General features: G+C 46.7%; 1 protein-coding gene across 1 annotated transcript in view; it reads left to right on the forward strand.

Annotated features, from left to right (window-relative positions):
• FAM135A (family with sequence similarity 135 member A) overlaps positions 1-18,935 on the forward strand; it is a 96,581-nt gene that overhangs the window by 9,004 nt on the left and 68,642 nt on the right.

Here is an 18,935-nt window from a genome sequence, read left to right on the forward strand (position 1 = left end):
CAGGTTTTGTATACCGTTACCAAGTCTTCTTCAGGGCTCGTTCACACAAACGTTTTTTGTGTTCCATATACGGGCTGTTTTTTGGGTTCTGTATACGGAACCATTCATTTCAATGGTTCCGCATAAAAAACAGAATGTACTCCGTATGCATTCCGTTTCCGTATGCATTCCGTTTCTCCGTTCAAAGATAGAGCGTGTCCTATTATTACCCGCAAATCACCTTCCGTGGCTCCATTCAAGTCAATGGGTCTGCAAAAAAAAAACGGAACACATACGGAATGTACTCCATGTGTCTTCCGGATCTGTTCCGTTTTTGCGGAACCATCTATTGAAAATGTTATGCCCAGCCCAATTTTTTCTATGTAATTACTGTATACTGTATATGCCATACGGAATAGAACCGGAAACAGTACTGAAACGGTAAAACAGATCCATTAAAAGCGGCACGCAAAACACTGAAAATGCCATACTTTTTGGCTTTTTCCGACACCCTCTCCACTTTTCCATGGACTCATTAAATGACATGTGCGTTGGAAAACTGGTGCGTATTACACCATAAATCTACTCCTGGCGCATGGACAGCAGAAGATGTGACAAATGGGCCGATCTTCTGTTGAGCTTTTTACAAAGGCTGGCGTGTGAAATGCCGATCTTTAGCAAATGACCCCCTATGGCAGTGCTCCAGTCATTGGCTCCAAACCTGAAAAAATTAGGAGCCAAATGAAATACATATACGGTAATATAGATGGGATTTCTAAGCTACAGCCCTCACAGTTAAAGGGGTTGTGCACTCATTTCCATGACCTGCCAGACTAGCCAGATTCGCGTTGGTAATCCCTAGGTGCTGGGCCTAGCACATTCACTTCCAGGCCTCCACTGCTTGTCTTGGGTTTCTCCATGAAAACTTTTATCTTGATGCTGCTGCGGCCAATCACTGGCCACAGTGGAGATCTGCTCCCCTTGCATCACATGGCCATTTAACATAATGCAAGGGAAGCAGAGGTTCTTTTTTAAGGGGTTTCAAACCAATATTCTTCTATATGTGACACAGAATGGGTTAAGATAAACTATCCCTACTGCACCCCTTAACTGGCCAATGACTTGAGAGCCGCCCCTGCAGCCAGTGACCACATCAGTGGGCATCACATGTTGACGGGACCAGCGTGACAGTGGGGTTGAGGGGGGGGGGGCCCATTTGTTTTGTTTTTTTACATTTAGAAAAAATATAATATAGCGGATAAAATCTAATACTTAAGGAGCTTTACTCTTTATTCTCAACCCCTCTGCTTGCCTGTCAGTGAATGAAAACCTTTCTTGTTTGCTTTTTCTTGAGGAAAGATTGCCCATTTTCTAGTGCTTCTCACTGTGTAACTGTTGCTGGACATTCAGTCTTGAAGGTTTCCATTCACTGCCAGCAAGTAGAGATGTGAGAAAGGTAGGGGACCTCCTCTGTCAGCTGAACTAGCCTGTGCTTAACCCTTTATAGGCTGCTTTAGTGCCATTATCCACATGTCTTTGGAGCAGAAAGGAGCAGCTAACCATCTGCCCATCACCCACGTGTCAGTAAGGAGCCGTGCACGGACATCGCCGTCCTTTCTGACATTGTGTGCGGCACAGGCTCCTTGTCAATCTGTATGCCTTGGGACTGCTGAGCGAACCCCTAGGCCAGGGGAGTCCCACAGTTTCATCGTCCTGCCAGCAGTAACATGGATTGAGCTGATTGCTGTCCCCTATTTGTAAGTGAATAATGATTTATTACAGACATTACTAGAGATTGTGCTGGCTCCACACCACAGTGTGTCTGCAGCAGCTCCCGTCCTGACCTCCCAGCACTGCCGGGGTCACATAGCATTATATTGATTAATGATGCTATGTAACCCCTACAGTTCTGGAATGTATTGGACAACACTGGCAGCATTATGTCAGTGTCATCTAATACATTCCAGACCTCTAAGGGTTACATGACATCATAAATCAATATAATGCTATGTGACCCCAGGACAGCGGATCCCAGAGACATACTTTGGTATGAGACCAGCACAGTGAGTACTACCAATCCCTGGCTTCTCATTAAGACCTCAGTAATGAATCTGGTGACTCGCCTAGTCCGTGGACTGTGTGGGAGCTCTGTACGTCCTCCTTTAGTTGAAATGTCTCCAGCAGCTCAGCTTCACCTCCAAAGTTGTGAGCCCAAGCCACGCCCACCCTCTATGGCGGGTAGCGTGAGGGGCGGATCTTCACCCAGCAGACGTCTGCAGTGTGTATCTGCTGGAAGAAAGCCTTTTCTTCTTAAAGAGGCAGAACAGCGGAGGGCCTAGGCGCAAATGGCGACAAGACTACAAAATCTTGTCACCATTCTGCAATTCTAAGTTGCATTGGCGACCATTTTGGGCGGATTTTGTTGTGGATTTCACCCTGCTAAGTCCATAATGAAAATATTCCAAAAGAATGGACGGTCAGGCGATTTTATATCTGCAACATTCAGTTTGTTAAAATCTCCATATTGCTGTTGCTTTAGTACGCTGTTGATTTTCTACTTGCAAATCCAGGCGCCAAGTGTATCTTCCCCATGTGAGCATGCCCCTAGGGTGCTTTTACCCGGGCTTTAAACAAGTGTGTGTAAAACCAAAACGCTTACAGGGTCATTAATTAAGACTGGGGTTTTACATGCCGGCCTTAATACCCCTGCGCTGGCGCTTTATGCACCTAAATTATGTGGACGTGTGCAGCACTTTCTGTCCAGCCAATTCTCTGCATTTTTGCCGGATTACAGTTAATGGGGCTGGTGGGCAGTGCCGTTCCGGAGAATTCCGGCAGGCTGTTCTCTACCGGGACAGCTAACCAGAATTGCTGCCGCAGGTGTGAAACACAGGCACTCTACACACAAATTATCGCTCACATTGTTTTTTTATCACATGCGGTTTTTATGTATTTTTCTTGTAGTTTTTATTTCTAAATAACTGATCCACCATTGGATAAGTAAAAAAATAAAGATGGGGTCCTTTCACACTGCCCAGAACGAGGACCAGTCGATGGTATAGCTAGTGCTTGTTTTAAGGGATTCTGTCAGCAGGGACCTTCCTATCCAGCTGTTTGCATACACACACGGCTATAGCTGTGCTCATCTCATTATAAAACGCTGTTTTTCTTTTGTTGATCCTAGGCTTCCTTCCTGTTATTATACTTTTTTAGTGCAATAAGGGCATCACCGTTGTTCTTGTTGCACCCAAGCACTCAAACTGATTTCTGTGATCAGCCCCTCCCTGGTTGCTTTGCACTCCCTGGCCCTGTCCGTCAAAGCAGAGAAAGAGTGGCTAGTCACAGAAAGAAGTGGAGCTTGGGTGCAACGAGAGCAATGGTGACATCCTCATTGCACCGAAGGCCTAATTTGCATATTAAGAAAAAGTAACAAAATTAAGCAGCGGAGCCTCGGATCAACAGAAGAAAAACAGTGTTTGAATCAGATGAACCACAGGAACACTTTTACTCCCTGCTAAGGGAGTGGCTACAAGTGCTGCCCTGAGTGACATGTCTGCCTGCTGGGAGAATCAGCAGCATGTTGTATGTGTAGGACTACAAGTCCCAGCTGTATATTGACAATGCTGATACACACAGGATCTCCCCCCTACCTGTTCTTGGGCAATGCTCTGCAGAAGTCCTCCAGTCTGTCAGCTCTGTGTCTGCAGAATGAGGAGGGGAGATCCTGTGTCTCTTCACTTCCTGCAGCTACTCAGTAAAGCCTCCAGCCCTCTCTGCTGCTGAAGGGGTTAATTTTTCCTGAAGACTCCACTGGGAGGGAGACACAGGGCAGACAGCAGCAGTTGCCAGTGCAGGGGGCGTGTCCAGCACAGTGATGTCTTGTGTATAGACACATATCTGCTCTCTCAGGCTTGTGCACCAAACATTGTCAGAGTAGAGAAAGAAGCTGACATCACAGGTCATGTGACTCTCAGTGAAACCTGAGAAAGCAGGCACTGTAGTTAATTCTCTGGGAATTAAGAAAAGGAAAATACTTAAATATGATTATTATAAATATATTCTCTAATACCTTTCATTATTTATAATGGCTCGTTTTCTCTGGGGAGCAATCATCAGGGGAAAAAAATGGCTGCTGTCTCATTAGTTCACACAAAACCTGTCCTGATCACACATGAGGACAAGTTACTTTACAACACTGAGGTAAAGAGCTGCCTCATCTTCCTCTCTGCTCTACTTGTCAAGGTTATGATCCTGAATACAGATGATAAGAACATTTGCTGAATCTCTGGTGAATTTAGTTCATGAGGAGACATGAAGTACAGAGAGGACGGACAGGACAGGCTGTGGTAATGGAGACTGCATACAAGTGCTGCTGCTCATCAGCCACACCTCACCCTCCTCTCATATCTCCTCATCATCTCCATTCTCACAGAGATTCACCTGTATTCAGGATCATGATTCCTGACAAGCAGAGCAGAGAGGATGATGAGGCAGCACTATGGACTATGGCTCATTGTGGTGAAGTAACTTGTCCTCCTGTGTGATTAGGACGGTGGCCATTTTATTTCTCATAATGATTGCTCCCCAGACAAAACAAGCCATTCTAAGGCTACTTTCACACTTGCGTTCAGGGCTCCGCTTGTGAGTTCCGTTTGAAGGCTCTCACAAGCGGCCCTGAACGCATCCGTACGGCCCCAATGCATTCTGAGTGGATGCGGATCCGCTCAGAATGCCTCAGTCTGGCACCGTTTGACCTCCGTTCCGCTCAGAAGGCGGACACCCGAAAGCAGCTTGCAGCGTTCGGGTGTCCGCCTGGCCGTGCGGAGCCAAACGGATCCGTCCAGACTTACAATGTAAGTCAATGGGGACGGATCCATATGAAGTTGACACTATATGGCTCAATTTCAAACTGATCCGTCCCCCATTGACTTTCAATGCAAAGTCTGGACGGATCCGTCTGACTAAGAATTTTTTCTGAAATATAATGCAGACGGATCCCATCGTCTGTATTATAGGAGCGGATCCGTCTGTGCAGACACCAGATGCATCCGCTCCGAACGCAAGTGTGAAAGTAGCCTAAGTAATGAAAGGTATTTGTAAATTTATTATAAAATAATATTTAAGTATTTTAATTCCTGGAGAACCCCTTTAAAGAGAGTCTGTTACTTTTTCACCAATATAAGGGTCCGTTCCGCAATTTGCGGACCCATTCATTCTCTATGGGGTAGGAATGGATGCGGACAGCACACAATTGCGGACAAGAATAGGCAGTTCTATGAGGGTGCCGGCTTGGTGTATTGCGGATCCGCAATACACTACAGACGTGTGAATGAACCCTAACTAAGAGCACTGCCCCCTAGAAGATTGCAGACACATCCCTAATTTACCTGTGTGCACTTAGTTTGTACCTTTATTCCATGCCCAGTAAAAGCACTTGCTGTATTTTCCGGCGTATAAGACGACTGGGCGTATAGGACGACCCCCAACTTTTCCATTTAAAATATAGGGTTTGGGCTATACTTGCCATATAAGACTACCCCTGAATGCCCAGCCCTCCCTGTCTTCAAGACGATCTTCTCCAGTCCAGAGAACTGACTGGGATCTGTGGATGGCACTGTTATGGGGAGGGGGATCTGTGGATGGCACTGTTATGGGGAGGGGGATCTGTGGATGACACTGCTATGGGGGGGATCTATGGATGACACTATATAGCATCTTATGCTATATGTGTCATCCACAGATCCCCCTCCCCATAACATTGGCATCCACAGATCCCCCCCTAAACATTGGCATCCACAGATCCCCCCCTAAACATTGGCATCCACAGATCCCCCCCCCTAAACATTGGCATCCACAGATCCCCCCCCCCCCCTAAACATTGGCATCCACAGATCCCCCCCCTAAACATTGGCATCCACAGATCCCCCCCCCCCCCTAAACATTGGCATCCACAGATCCCCCCCTAAACATTGCCATCCACAGATCCCCCCCTAAACATTGCCATCCACAGATCCCCCCCCCTAAACATTGCCATCCACAGATCCCCCCCCTAAACATTGCCATCCACAGATCCCCCCCCTAAACATTGCCATCCACAGATCCCCCTCCCCCTAAACATTGCCATCCACAGATCCCCCCCCTCCCCATAACAGTGCCAACCACAGATCCCCCCTCCCCATAACATTGCCATCCACAGATCCTCCCCCTAAACATTGCCATCCACAGATCCCCCCCCTATACATTGCCATCCATAGATCCCCCTCCCCATAACAGTGCCATCCATAGATCCCCCTCCCCGATGCTCACAGGAGTACATTTATAAACTGTAATCAGTAACTTTAACTTTAATCAGCGCTCATCTCTTTACTAGGGTACCTTACTCTCAGCTCCAGTAACAGGCAGTGCGGGCGGCGCTCACTGATGTCACGTGCCTGCGCCGCCTAGTGGGAGGAGCAGGCACGTGACGTCAGTGAGTGAGCGCCCCCCCCGCACTGCCTGTTACCGGAGCTGAGAGTAAGGTACCCTAGTAAAGAGATGAGCGCTGATTAAAGTTAAAGTTACTGATTACAGTTTATAAATGTACTCCTGTGAGCGGCGGGGCCCTGTATATTCTAACCCCCAGGCAAGCGTCCCTGTCACCATGGGAACGCCTGGAGGTTAAAATATACCATCGGATCTGAATATACCCGGTGTATAAGATGACCCCCGACTTTTGAAAATAATTTCTAGTGTTAGAAAGTCGTCTTATACGCCGGAAAATACGGTATTCTGTCTCAAGTGCCCAGCTCTGCTGCTCCAAGTGCCCAATGCAAACCAAACTGAAGAGGGGAGGGCTGCTTTAGTTGCTTTAGTTGCTCATAGCTTGGGATTGGTAGCCACTAGAAATATGAACCTGACCTTGTTTGAAAGCTGGCATTTCAATCAGAAGATAAAGAAATCGAGTCAGGAGTAAAAGGCTACTTTCACGCTAGCTTTTTTTTGCGGATCCGTCATTGATCTGCAAAAACGCTTCTGTTACCATAATACAACCGCATGCATCCGTCATGAACGGATCTGGTTGTATTATGTTTTCTATTGTGCCAGATTGTGTCAGAGAAAACTGATCAGTTTGGCTCAGCTTCGTCAAGCGGACAGCAAAACGCTGCAGGCAGCGTTTTGGTGTCCGCCTCCAGAGCGGAATGGTGACTCAACGGAGGCAAACTGATGCTTTCTGAGCGGATCCTTTTTCATTCAGAATGCATTAGAATGCAAACTGATCCGTTTTGGCCCGCTTGTGAGAGCCCTAAATGGATCTCACAAACGGAAACCCAAAACGCTAGTGTCAAACTAGCCAAAGCTGTTTTTACTTTCACTTTCAGCTGGGCACTTGGGACCTGTTTTCCAGAAAAACACCGGGCCGGCACCACAATAGAAATGCCTATTCTTGTCCACATGTTCTATTCTATGCGGATGCGGACAGCACACTGTGTGCTGTCCGCATCTTTTCCGTCCCCATTGAAAATTAATGGGTCTGCACCCGTTCCGTATAATTGCGGAACTGATCCGGATCCGGACCCGAAGTGCAGACTTCTGAATGAACCCTAAAAGTGCTTTTCCTGGACATGGAATACAGACACAAAGTGCACAAAGGTATGTTTGGAATGTGTCTGCATTCTTCTGTGGGGCAGTACTCTTAGTTATATTGGTGAAAATTAGGTGACATACTTCCTTTAAAGTAAGTGCATTGAAAAATCCTTACATTTACCTAGTTATAAACATACGAAGAACAAAAAAATTACTCGGACAACCCGTTTAAAGAAAAATAGCGGAGACATTTCAAAATTTCACTTCTTTTTTTTTTTTTGCACATTTTCAACTTTTATCCATATTTCCTGTAAAACAGCAAGGGTTAACAGCCAAACATGGCAGGGCACAGAAGGGAAAGAGCAACATATAGATTTTGGAGGACAGGTTTCACTGGGATAATTTACCATATTTTTCGCTTTCTAAGATGCACCTGATAAGACGCACATAGGTTTTTGAGAAGGAAAAAATAAAATAAAAATTTGAACCAACAGGTGTGCTTTTGGTAGGTTTTGAACTAATGGTGGTCTGTGGATGCCGCACTGTTATGAGGGATCTGTGGATGACACTATTATTGGGGATCTGTGGATGACACTGTTATGGGGATCTGTGGATGACGCACTGTTATGGGGGGGGATCTGTGGATGACGCACTGTTATGGGGGGGATCTGTGGATGACGCACTGTTATGGGGGGGATCTGTGGCTGATGCACTGTTATGGGGGGGGAATCTGTGGCTGATGCACTGTTATGGGGGGATCTGTGGCTGATGCACTGTTATGGGGGGATCTGTAGATGGCACTGATGGGGGGGGATCTGTGGATGGCACTGATGGGGGGGATCTGTGGATGGCACTGATGGGGGGGGGATCTGTGGATGGCACTGATGGGGGGGGATCTGTGGATGGCACTGATGGGGGGGGGATCTGTGGATGGCACTGATGGGGGGGATCTGTGGATGGCACTGATGGGGGGGGATCTGTGGATGGCACTGTAGGGGGGGGATCTGTGGATGGCACTGTAGGGGGGGATCTGTGGATGGCACTGATGGGGGGGATCTGTGGATGGCACTGATGGGGGGGATCTGTGGATGGCACTGATGGGGGGGATCTGTGGATGGCACTGTAGGGGGGGATCTGTGGATGGCACTGATGGGGGGGGGATCTGTGGATGGCACTGATGGGGGGTGGATCTGTGGATGGCACTGATGGGGGGTGGATCTGTGGATGGCACTGATGGGGGGTGGATCTGTGGATGGCACTGATGGGGGGTGGATCTGTGGATGGCACTGATGGGGGGGGATCTGTGGATGGCACTGATGGGGGGGGGATCTGTGGATGGCACTGATGGGGGGGGGATCTGTGGATGGCACTGATGGGGGGGGGGATCTGTGGATGGCACTGATGGGGGGGGGGGATCTGTGGATGGCACTGATGGGGGGGGGGGGGAATCTGTGGATGGCACTGATGGGGGGGGGGGATCTGTGGATGGCACTGATGGGGGGGATCTGTGGATGCGCCGCCTGCCCGCTTATCTCACTTTATGAATGAACAGGCAGGCAGCGCATGAGGAGGGAGCTGCGGCAGGCGGTGCTGACCGAGGGAGCTGCTGGTCTGCGCCGTCTTAATGCTATACATATGGTACTACAGTAAGTACAGAACAGTGCGGTATACATTAAGATTGGATCGGATTGAATGTACTTAACAGTTGCGGGGCCGGTGTATTAGAGTAGAATCACTGCACTCTAGTGTCCCCGCCTCCTCCCTCCACACTGATACTTTGCTGGCCGCGCTGTGCAGCATAGCGGTGTCACAGATGGTGTTGTAGAAAACTAGAAGACACAAATAAAGATCCGACTGACTTGATCCCAAACTAAGGAACATAAGGGTGAGCCCTATAAAAGCCCTAGAGCCCTCCCTGACTGCTCAGCCCATGCAAAGATCTTTATGATAGAAAATCGCATGCCCTTGTACCTAGACTGTGTGACACCTGAAAACCCTATAATAGTGAGGGGACACGACCACCGGATCCCTACACTTAATACGGAGGGAGTCAGGGTCACCTAGGATCAAGCCAACAGGAAAACACAAAAAAAGAAACAGACTTAACTGATGAGTCAGCAGTTGCAGCATCTAGCAGTGAGCACAATCCAGGAAGTTGTATAAACCACAAAGTGATGCAGTATGGGAGGGGATATAAAGGGATGCAATCAGTGCAACTAGATGACAGCTGAGAGAGGGAAACGAGATGACAAAACTAAACCAAAACAAAAGAACCTCAAGCAAGAGGTACTGAAGAATGTCTGTCAGCAAAGTATCCGCTTTATAAGGGCTCTTTCACACCTGCGTTCTTGTCTTCCGGCATAGAGTTCCGTCGTCGGGGCTCTATGCCGGAAGAATCCTGATCAGTTTTATCCTAATGAATTCTGAATGGAGTGAAATCCGTTCAGGATGCATCAGGATGTCTTCAGTTCCGGAACGTAACGTTTTTTGGCCTGAGAAAATACCGCAGCATGCTGCGCTTTTTGCTCCGGCCAAAAATCCTGAAGACTTGCCGCAAGGCCGGATCCGGAATTAATGCCCATTGAAAGGCATTGTTCTGGATCCGGCCTTAAGCTAAACGTCGTTTCGGCGCATTGCCGGATCCGACGTTTAGCTTTTTTAGAGTGGTTACCATGGCTGCCGGGACGCTAAAGTCCTGGCAGCCATGGTAAAGTGGAGCGGGGGAGCAGCATACTTGCCGTCCGTGCGGCTCCCGGGGCGCTCCAGAGTGACGTCAGGGCGCCCCAAGCGCATGGATGACGTGATCGCATGGCACATCATCCATGCGCATGGGGCGCTCTGACGTCACTCTGGAGCGCCCCGGGAGCCGCGCGGACTGTAAGTATACCGCTCCCCCGCTCCCCGCTCCTACTATGGCAACCAGGACTTTAATAGCGTCCTGGCTGCCATAGTAACACTTCAAATGCTTTCAGTACACTTGCGTTTTTCCGGATCCGGCATGTAATTCCGGCAAGTGGAGTACACGCCGGATCCGGACAACGCAAGTGTGAAAAAGGCCTAAGACGCACGCCCTTTTCCCCCCCCACTTTTGGGGGGAAAAAGTGTGTCTTATAAAGCAGAAAATACGGTAAGTTGCCATGTCGCATTTGAAGACACCCACTGATGCAACCCTAGAGTAGAAACTCCCAAAAAGTGACCCCATTTTGGAAACTATGGGATAAGGTGAGGAGTTTTAGTGGTACTATTTTTGGGTACATATAATTTTTGATCACTCAATATTACGCTTTCCTGAGGCAAGGTAACCAAAAATGGCTGTTCTGGCACAGTTTTAATTTTTTGTATTTTTATTTTTTTAAGTGTGCACCTGACAGAATAGAACATGTGTTATTTTTATAGAGCAGGTTGTTATGGACACGACAATACAAAATTTGTCTATTAAAAAAAAAAAATTGTTTCAGTTTTGCATAACATTTTTTTGTCCATTTTCTGAAAGCCATATGTTTAAAAAATGTCTGCCTCTTGTGTAGGGGCATTTTTTTGTGGTAAGAGTTGACGTTTTTATTGGTACCATTTTTGGGTACATTTAATTTTTGATCGTTCAATTTTGAGGCAAGGTGACCAAAAAATGGCTGTTTTGGCACAGTTAATTTAATATTTTTTTTTACGACATTCACCTGAGGGAGTCATACAATATTTTTATACAGCTGCTGGTTGCTTATCTATCTTTATGAATTTTTTTATTTTATTTTTTTAATTGCTTGATGAACGGAAAGGGGCACTTTTTTTTTTTTTTTTATTACTGTAAACTCTTATTATTTTTTATTTTTAGCACTTTTTTTTCCCCTTCTTCTTCTCCTAATTCAGGGACTTTAACGTTTCAGGTTCTGATCCCTGTTTCAATGTAGTACAATGCTGTACTGTATTACATTGACTGTCAGTGTGCCTCACAGGCTTCCGTGCACGGCAGACCCCGAGGCCTTTGCGAGACCTGGGGTTGCCAATCAGCGTTTACAGTGATGCTGGCAGATCCAGCAGGGTCCTGGTCGTCAGTCACAGCAGGGCTCCTGTATTGATACTAGTAGGTTAACTTGCGGGAAGTCACTTCCCGCTGTGATGTACTAGTAAGTAGGGATGACCGAATTAACTTTGGATGTTTGATTCGCATAAAACTTCGTTCTAAGACTGTACGTAGCAGGAGCAGAATGTATTGGCTCTGGTGAGCCGAAGTTAGTACCACTTGGAACCGAACCCGAGTTCGGGAAATGTTTTTTTACAGTACAAATTAATTTATGAAGTTATTACCTGAAGTCTCGTGAGACTTTGCGAAGCAATAACTTCGGCTCATCGGAGCCAATACATTCTAATGCTGTACGGAGCTCCTGCTCTGTACTGTATTAGAACGAAGTTTTATGCGAATCGACTTCAGATGTTTCATCCGAAGTCGATTCGCTCATCCCTACTAGTAAGGGCTCATGCACACGGAACCATTCATTTCAATGGGTCTGCAAAAAAACTAAAGTTACTCTGTGTGCATTCCGTTTCCGTATGTCCGTATTTCCGTTCCGCAAAAAAAAATAGAACATGTCCTATTATTGGCCATATTGCGGACAAGGATTGTACTGTTCTATTAGGGGCCAGCTGTTCTGTTCCGCAAAATACGGAATGCACACGGACATCTTTTGTATTTTTGGCGGTCTTGTGCATGAGCCCGAAGTCAAATGTCGTCAAGGGGTTAAAAGTCCTTTTACATTCCCTAATACAAACTGTATGGGAGGTGAACGATCATTTTTTACATCGTTCTTCCTGCATGTTGTCGGCAGTATATCCTCGGGAGTACAGAGCATCCGTTGTGTTCATTTTATCTGTTTGCATCCATTTTTGTCAGTTCCATCAGAGATTCATTATTTTAGGTGGGAGAAAAAGTCCTGCATTTCTAAAATAACGGATCTGTGACAAAAGCAGGTGCAAAATGAGCAGATGCCCAAAATAAAGGATCAGGTTTTTTTTGACGGATCAGAAAAACAGAAAACACAACAGTGATGTGAACCCGGCCTAACGTGCATGGCAACCATAAGGCCTAGATCTCTTTAACCCTGTAGAGTGAGTGGTCAGATGACACCACCGGAGGGGTGTCTTGAGAGAGTGTTTATCCCCAAACTTTTGACCCTGCATGAGGAAGAAGGTAAGCAGGGGGGCATATCCCTTTTGTACTGTGCGTCCGATTTCCCCGGTCACTGTGCTTCCTCTTCCTCTCCTGCCATCCTGTGCTCATAGTACTATATGAGCATGAATATTTTATTCGCAGATGTTTCACTTCCACGTCCATGAGGATCTTGTGTTCAGTGTAACAAAATCTTCATCTAGTTTTGAACTTTAGCCATATTTTTTTAGCCTCTGTAACAAAATTAAATCTGCAATGTTTCCGCCTGTTACATGAATCCAGGAGGCAATTTCAGTGGTTTAGCAGTAAGAATTTCCTAGGGCCGCTGCGTCACGGCTGTGCTGTTTTTGTAACAACATTCCTGTGTTTATGGTGCGTTTTCTTCCAGCAAAAGGAATCGCACAGCAAACTTCAATTCCATTAATGTAACTTTACTTTGTAATTCAGTTTTGCTGGCTATGATTTGCTTTTTTTCCTTTCCTGGAAGAAAATGCACCATAACCGCAGGTATGTTATTGCAAAAACCGCATGGGTTTTTTGAAAAGTGCAGAGTCCAAAATGCAGAACAGGCGCAACGCGTGGCAGCACCCTTAGGCTACTTTCACACTTTCGGTAGTCTTTTCCTGGCAGGCTGTTCCAGCGGGGGAACAGCCTGCCGGATCTGTGCTACCGCAAGTCCACTGTGCCGACGAAAGTCCACTCTGGACCCATTCACTATGATGGTGTCGGGCCTGAGGTCTGGCTGCAGCACAGCAAACATGTCGAGACGGAGCCAGACAAAAATTACAGCACACTGTGTTTTTTTGTCAGGCCGCCTCCCGGCATGTTTGCCATGCTGCAGCCACACCTCCGGCCTTCCCTCATTATAGTGAATGGGGCCGGAGCGGACCTCTGGCAGCACGGTGAACTTGCAGTAGCACGGATCCAACAGGCAAGTGTGAATATAGCCATAGACATAAATAGAAATGTACTGAAATGGGTAGTGTCCTAGTACTGCTACTATGGAAAACTACATTGCAGTACCTCATGTGAAAATGTGACTCTGGCTTTTACATGCAGTTTTCCCTGAAGCCCCCCATTGCACATAATACAGACTGACCCACGAAAAAGTAGCCCGCCTCCAATATCTCCAAATCAAACTGCCTAATAGTAAGTCTGTTTTAGTTGTCCAAAGCAACCAATCAGGGCTCAGCTTTCATTTTTTCAGAGCCATGTAGGAACTGAAAGCTGAGCCCTGATTGGTTGCTATGGACAACTAGGACAGACTTACTATTAGGCAGTTTGATGTGGAGATATTGAAGGCGGGCTATTTTTTTGTGGGCCACCCTGTACATGCGGTTTTGCTGCTTAAAGTAGTTGTAGGAAATTATTTAAAAACTGTTTCTGTGAAAAACCACATTCTCATACTTCAATAAGAATGCAATTACAGTTATAGTTGTGGTTTCCCCATCGAAGAAAAAAAATGGAAGAGCGCCACACATAAATCGTGCTGCACGCCCTGAGGAATGCGGTCTGTACAACTGCGCTGTGAAAAATGCACGGATCAAACATGAAGGCATGCATCTATCAATGTATTTCCACTTTTTTACCTTAGAAGATGGCCACATTCTGATATGCCGTACACCGATGTGCTAAAAAGTCTCATTCCTTACCACACGGTCTCCATAGGCAGCAGAGGGGCTTTGACTAAGGTGTTTTAGCGTTCATTTTAATTTTATAGCCTTCTCACATGTATCTTTATCGTATCGGATTCATAAGATGTCCACTTTAGGGTATGTGCGAACGGCAGTGTAGTTTTATATGGATTTTCTGTACGGATTTTGCTGCATTTCCACACAAAATCCACATTGACAGGTTTTGACACAGATTTGCCTCAGATCTTACTCTTTGCAGATCTGCACTGAAAATCTGAACAAACAATTGACAGACTGTGGATTATAAAATCTGCACCTCAGGTTAATGTCCGCACCGTATACAGAAGATTTTAACAGGTTGCCCTACATTTTTTCTGGAATAGTATAAATACTAGTATTTTTGAGGAGTATTTTCAGCCAAGGAGGAGTACAAAATAAGACGCTTGGCGGCTGTTTTTCAAGCCATTACTTTTTTATTTTTCTGTCAACGTTGCCATATGGGGGTTGTTGTTTGTGTGGCGTATTGTATTTTAACGTGAGACCATTTTGGGGTACTTATAACTTATTTACTTTTATTACCTTTTGGGGGGGGGGGGTGATAATGGTAAAAAAGAAGTTCGCCCATTGTTTTGTGCAGTTTAAATTTACGACATTCACTGTGTGGCATAACCAGCCTGTTACTGTTATTCTTCCGGTCAGTATGATCATGGTTATACCAATTATGTATAGTTTTATGGTTTTTTTCTCTAGTTTTGCGCGATAGTAGCACATCTTGTTATGTCGCTGCATTCCAAGAGCCAGAACTCATTCATTTTTATGCTGTTGTAGCTGTATGAGGGCTTGTTTTTTCTGGACAAGATGCTGTTTCCATTGTTACTATTTTGGGAGGCACATGGGACTTTTAAGGGTTTTCCAAGTGTTTTTAACTGATCGCCTTTCCTCTGGATAGGTTATCAGTATCTGATCGGTGGGGGTCCGACACCTGGGACCCCTGCCAATCAGCAGTTTGAGAAGGCTCCAGTGCTCCTGTAAGCACCACGGCCTTCTCACAGCTTTTCCCAGGCCAGTGATGACACGTTCATCGGTCATGTGGCCTAGACACAGCTCATCCCCATTGAAGTGAATAGTGCTGAGCTGCAATATCAAGCACTGCCACTGTACAATGTACAGCGCTGTGGATGGTAAGCTGTGAGAAGGCCGCAGCACACACAGGATCACCGGTGCCTTCTCACACTGCTGATCAGCAGGGGTCTCGGGTGTTGGACCCCCACCGATCAGATACTGATGACCTAGCCAGAGGATAGGTCAGCTGAATTTAAGTCAAGGAAAACCCTTTTAAGTTTTAATTCAATTTTTCCAATAATTTGTTCCAAACCATCAAAAAGACAACACATATGCTAATCTGTTATTTAAGTTACTTCTCCCAGGCTCCGACCCACCAGCCCAAATTAAGTAGGTCATGACACCTAATGAAGATGGCATGGGCGACCGGAGGCCCTAAAACCCAGGAACAGTAATCCAACACATCATTTGTTTACATCCTTAGTCTTTATCTGTATTGTCTGCAACAGATGATCCAGCAAAAGACCCTATTCTATACCAGAATGGTAGAGCTGGCTGCACATGATGCGTTGCAGGAGTCACATGTGGTTCACCTATAATTACCGTGCCGCCCCTGTGCTCTCTGTGCCGCCCCTGTGCTCTCTGTGCCGCCCCTGTGCTCTCTGTGCCGCCCCTGCCCTCTCCGTGCCGCCCCTGCCCTCTCCCCGAATCCCCTGCCCTCTCCCCTGAATCCCCTGCCCTCTCCCCTGAATCCCCTGCCCTCTCCCCTGAATCCCCTGCCCTCTCCCCTGAATCCCCTGCCCTCTCCCCTGAATCCCCTGCCCTCTCCCCTGAATCCCCTGCCCTCTCCCCTGAATCCCCTGCGCTCTCCCCTGAATCCCCTGCGCTCTCCCCTGAATCCCCTGCGCTCTCCCCTGAATCCCCTGCCCTCTCCCCTGAATCCCCTGCCCTCTCCCCTGAATCCCCTGCCCTCTCCCCGAATCCCCTGCGCTCTGCCCTGAATCCCCTGCCCTCTGCCCTGAATCCCCTGCGCTCTGCCCTGAATCCCCTGCGCTCTGCCCTGAATCCCCTGCCCCCTGCCCTCTCCCCTGAATCCCCTGCCCTCTCCCCTGAATCCCCTGCGCTCTGCCCTGAATCCCCTGCGCTCTCCATGCCGCCCCCGTCCATGCTATATGTTCAGTAAATACTGCATGCATTTTTGCTGCGCTTGCAGATTTTACAGGTGAAGCATTTTAAATCAGTGTACTTCATCTGTAAAAACTGCACAGTCAATTACTACATTGCAAAATAGCATTAATGGCTGTAAAAACACAACGTGTAAACCAGACACAAGTGTTTTCAGATTATCTGCAATGCACTGGAATTACCTTAGTTTCCAGTCAAACTACACTTGTATTGTCTATGGCGCAGTTCACGTTTCTAGGCTTGTTTCAGGCCGCTTTGGCTTGACAGCTGCATAGATTATAATAATTGTGTTGGCAAATTGAGCACGCCTGGCGTCATCAGAGGAGCTTGTGCGTTCCTACTTTTGTCACATATTCCAGGCTGAAGTGCTCCAGTTGTATTTTCAGTGAAGCAGGCGTGTGTTTGTAGCTACTGTTAGGAGACGCCCAGGTCACTTTACCATTTGTCTATTTCACTTACTGTAAAACAGTCCCTGTCCAGACTGCTCAGTAGTCATACATGGCTGCTGAGATTCTGACCTCTGCTGTCTTCACCAGTATTATGACCACTCAGCACATTCTGTACTCCACCTTGTACACCAGTAGATGACCACTCAGCACATTCTGTACTCCACCTTGTACACCAGTATGATGACCACTCAGCACATTCTGTACTCCTCCTTATACACTAGTATGATGACCACTCAGCACATTCTGTACTCCACCTTGTACACCAGTAGATGACCACTCAGCACATTCTGTACTCCTCCTTATACACTAGTATGATGACCACTCAGCACATTCTGTAGTCCACCTTGTACACCAGTATGATGACCACTCAGCACATTCTGTACTCCACCTTGTACACCAGTAGATGACCACTCAGCACATTCTGTACTCCACCTTGTACACCAGTAGATGACCACTCAGCACATTCTGTACTCCACCTTGTACACCAGTATGATGACCACTCAGCACATTCTGTACTCCACCTTGTACACCAGTAGATGACCACACAGCACATTCTGTACTCCTCCTTATACACTAGTATGATGACCACTCAGCACATTCTGTACTCCACCTTGTACACCAGTAGATGACCACTCAGCACATTCTGTACTCCACCTTGTACACCAGTAGATGACCACTCAGCACATTCTGTACTCCACCTTGTAGATGACCACACAGCACATTCTATATTCCTCCTTTTTCACCAGTATGATGACCACATAGCAAGTTCTGTACTCCACCTTGTACACCAGTAGATGACCACTCAGCACATTCTGTACTCCTCCTTTTACACCAGTATGATGACCACACAGCACATTCTGTACTCCACCTTGTACACCAGTAGATGACCACACAGCACATTCTGTACTCCACCTTGTAGATGACCACACAGCACATTCTATATTCCTCCTTTTTCACCAGTATGATGACCACACAGCACATTCTGTACTCCACCTTGTACACCAGTAGATGACCACACAGCACATTCTATATTCCTCCTTTTACACCAGTATGATGACCACACAGCACATTCTGTACTCCTCCTTTTACACCAGTATGATGACCACACAGCACATTCTATACTCCACCTTGTACACCAGTAGATGACCACTCAGCACATTCTGTACTCCTCCTTTTACACCAGTATGATGACCACACAGCACATTCTGTACTCCACCTTGTACACCAGTAGATGACCACACAGCACATTCTGTACTCCACCTTGTAGATGACCACACAGCACATTCTATATTCCTCCTTTTTCACCAGTATGATGACCACACAGCACATTCTGTACTCCACCTTGTACACCAGTAGATGACCACACAGCACATTCTGTACTCCTCCTTATACACTAGTATGATGACCACTCAGCACATTCTGTACTCCACCTTGTACACCAGTAGATGACCACTCAGCACATTCTGTACTCCACCTTGTACACCAGTAGATGACCACTCAGCACATTCTGTACTCCACCTTGTAGATGACCACACAGCACATTCTATATTCCTCCTTTTTCACCAGTATGATGACCACATAGCAAGTTCTGTACTCCACCTTGTACACCAGTAGATGACCACTCAGCACATTCTGTACTCCTCCTTTTACACCAGTATGATGACCACACAGCACATTCTGTACTCCACCTTGTACACCAGTAGATGACCACACAGCACATTCTGTACTCCACCTTGTAGATGACCACACAGCACATTCTATATTCCTCCTTTTTCACCAGTATGATGACCACACAGCACATTCTGTACTCCACCTTGTACACCAGTAGATGACCACACAGCACATTCTATATTCCTCCTTTTTCACCAGTATGATGACCACACAGCACATTCTGTACTCCAC

This window comes from Bufo gargarizans, chromosome 4 (genome assembly GCF_014858855.1).
Source record: "Bufo gargarizans isolate SCDJY-AF-19 chromosome 4, ASM1485885v1, whole genome shotgun sequence".
NCBI classification, from domain to species: domain Eukaryota; kingdom Metazoa; phylum Chordata; class Amphibia; order Anura; family Bufonidae; genus Bufo; species Bufo gargarizans.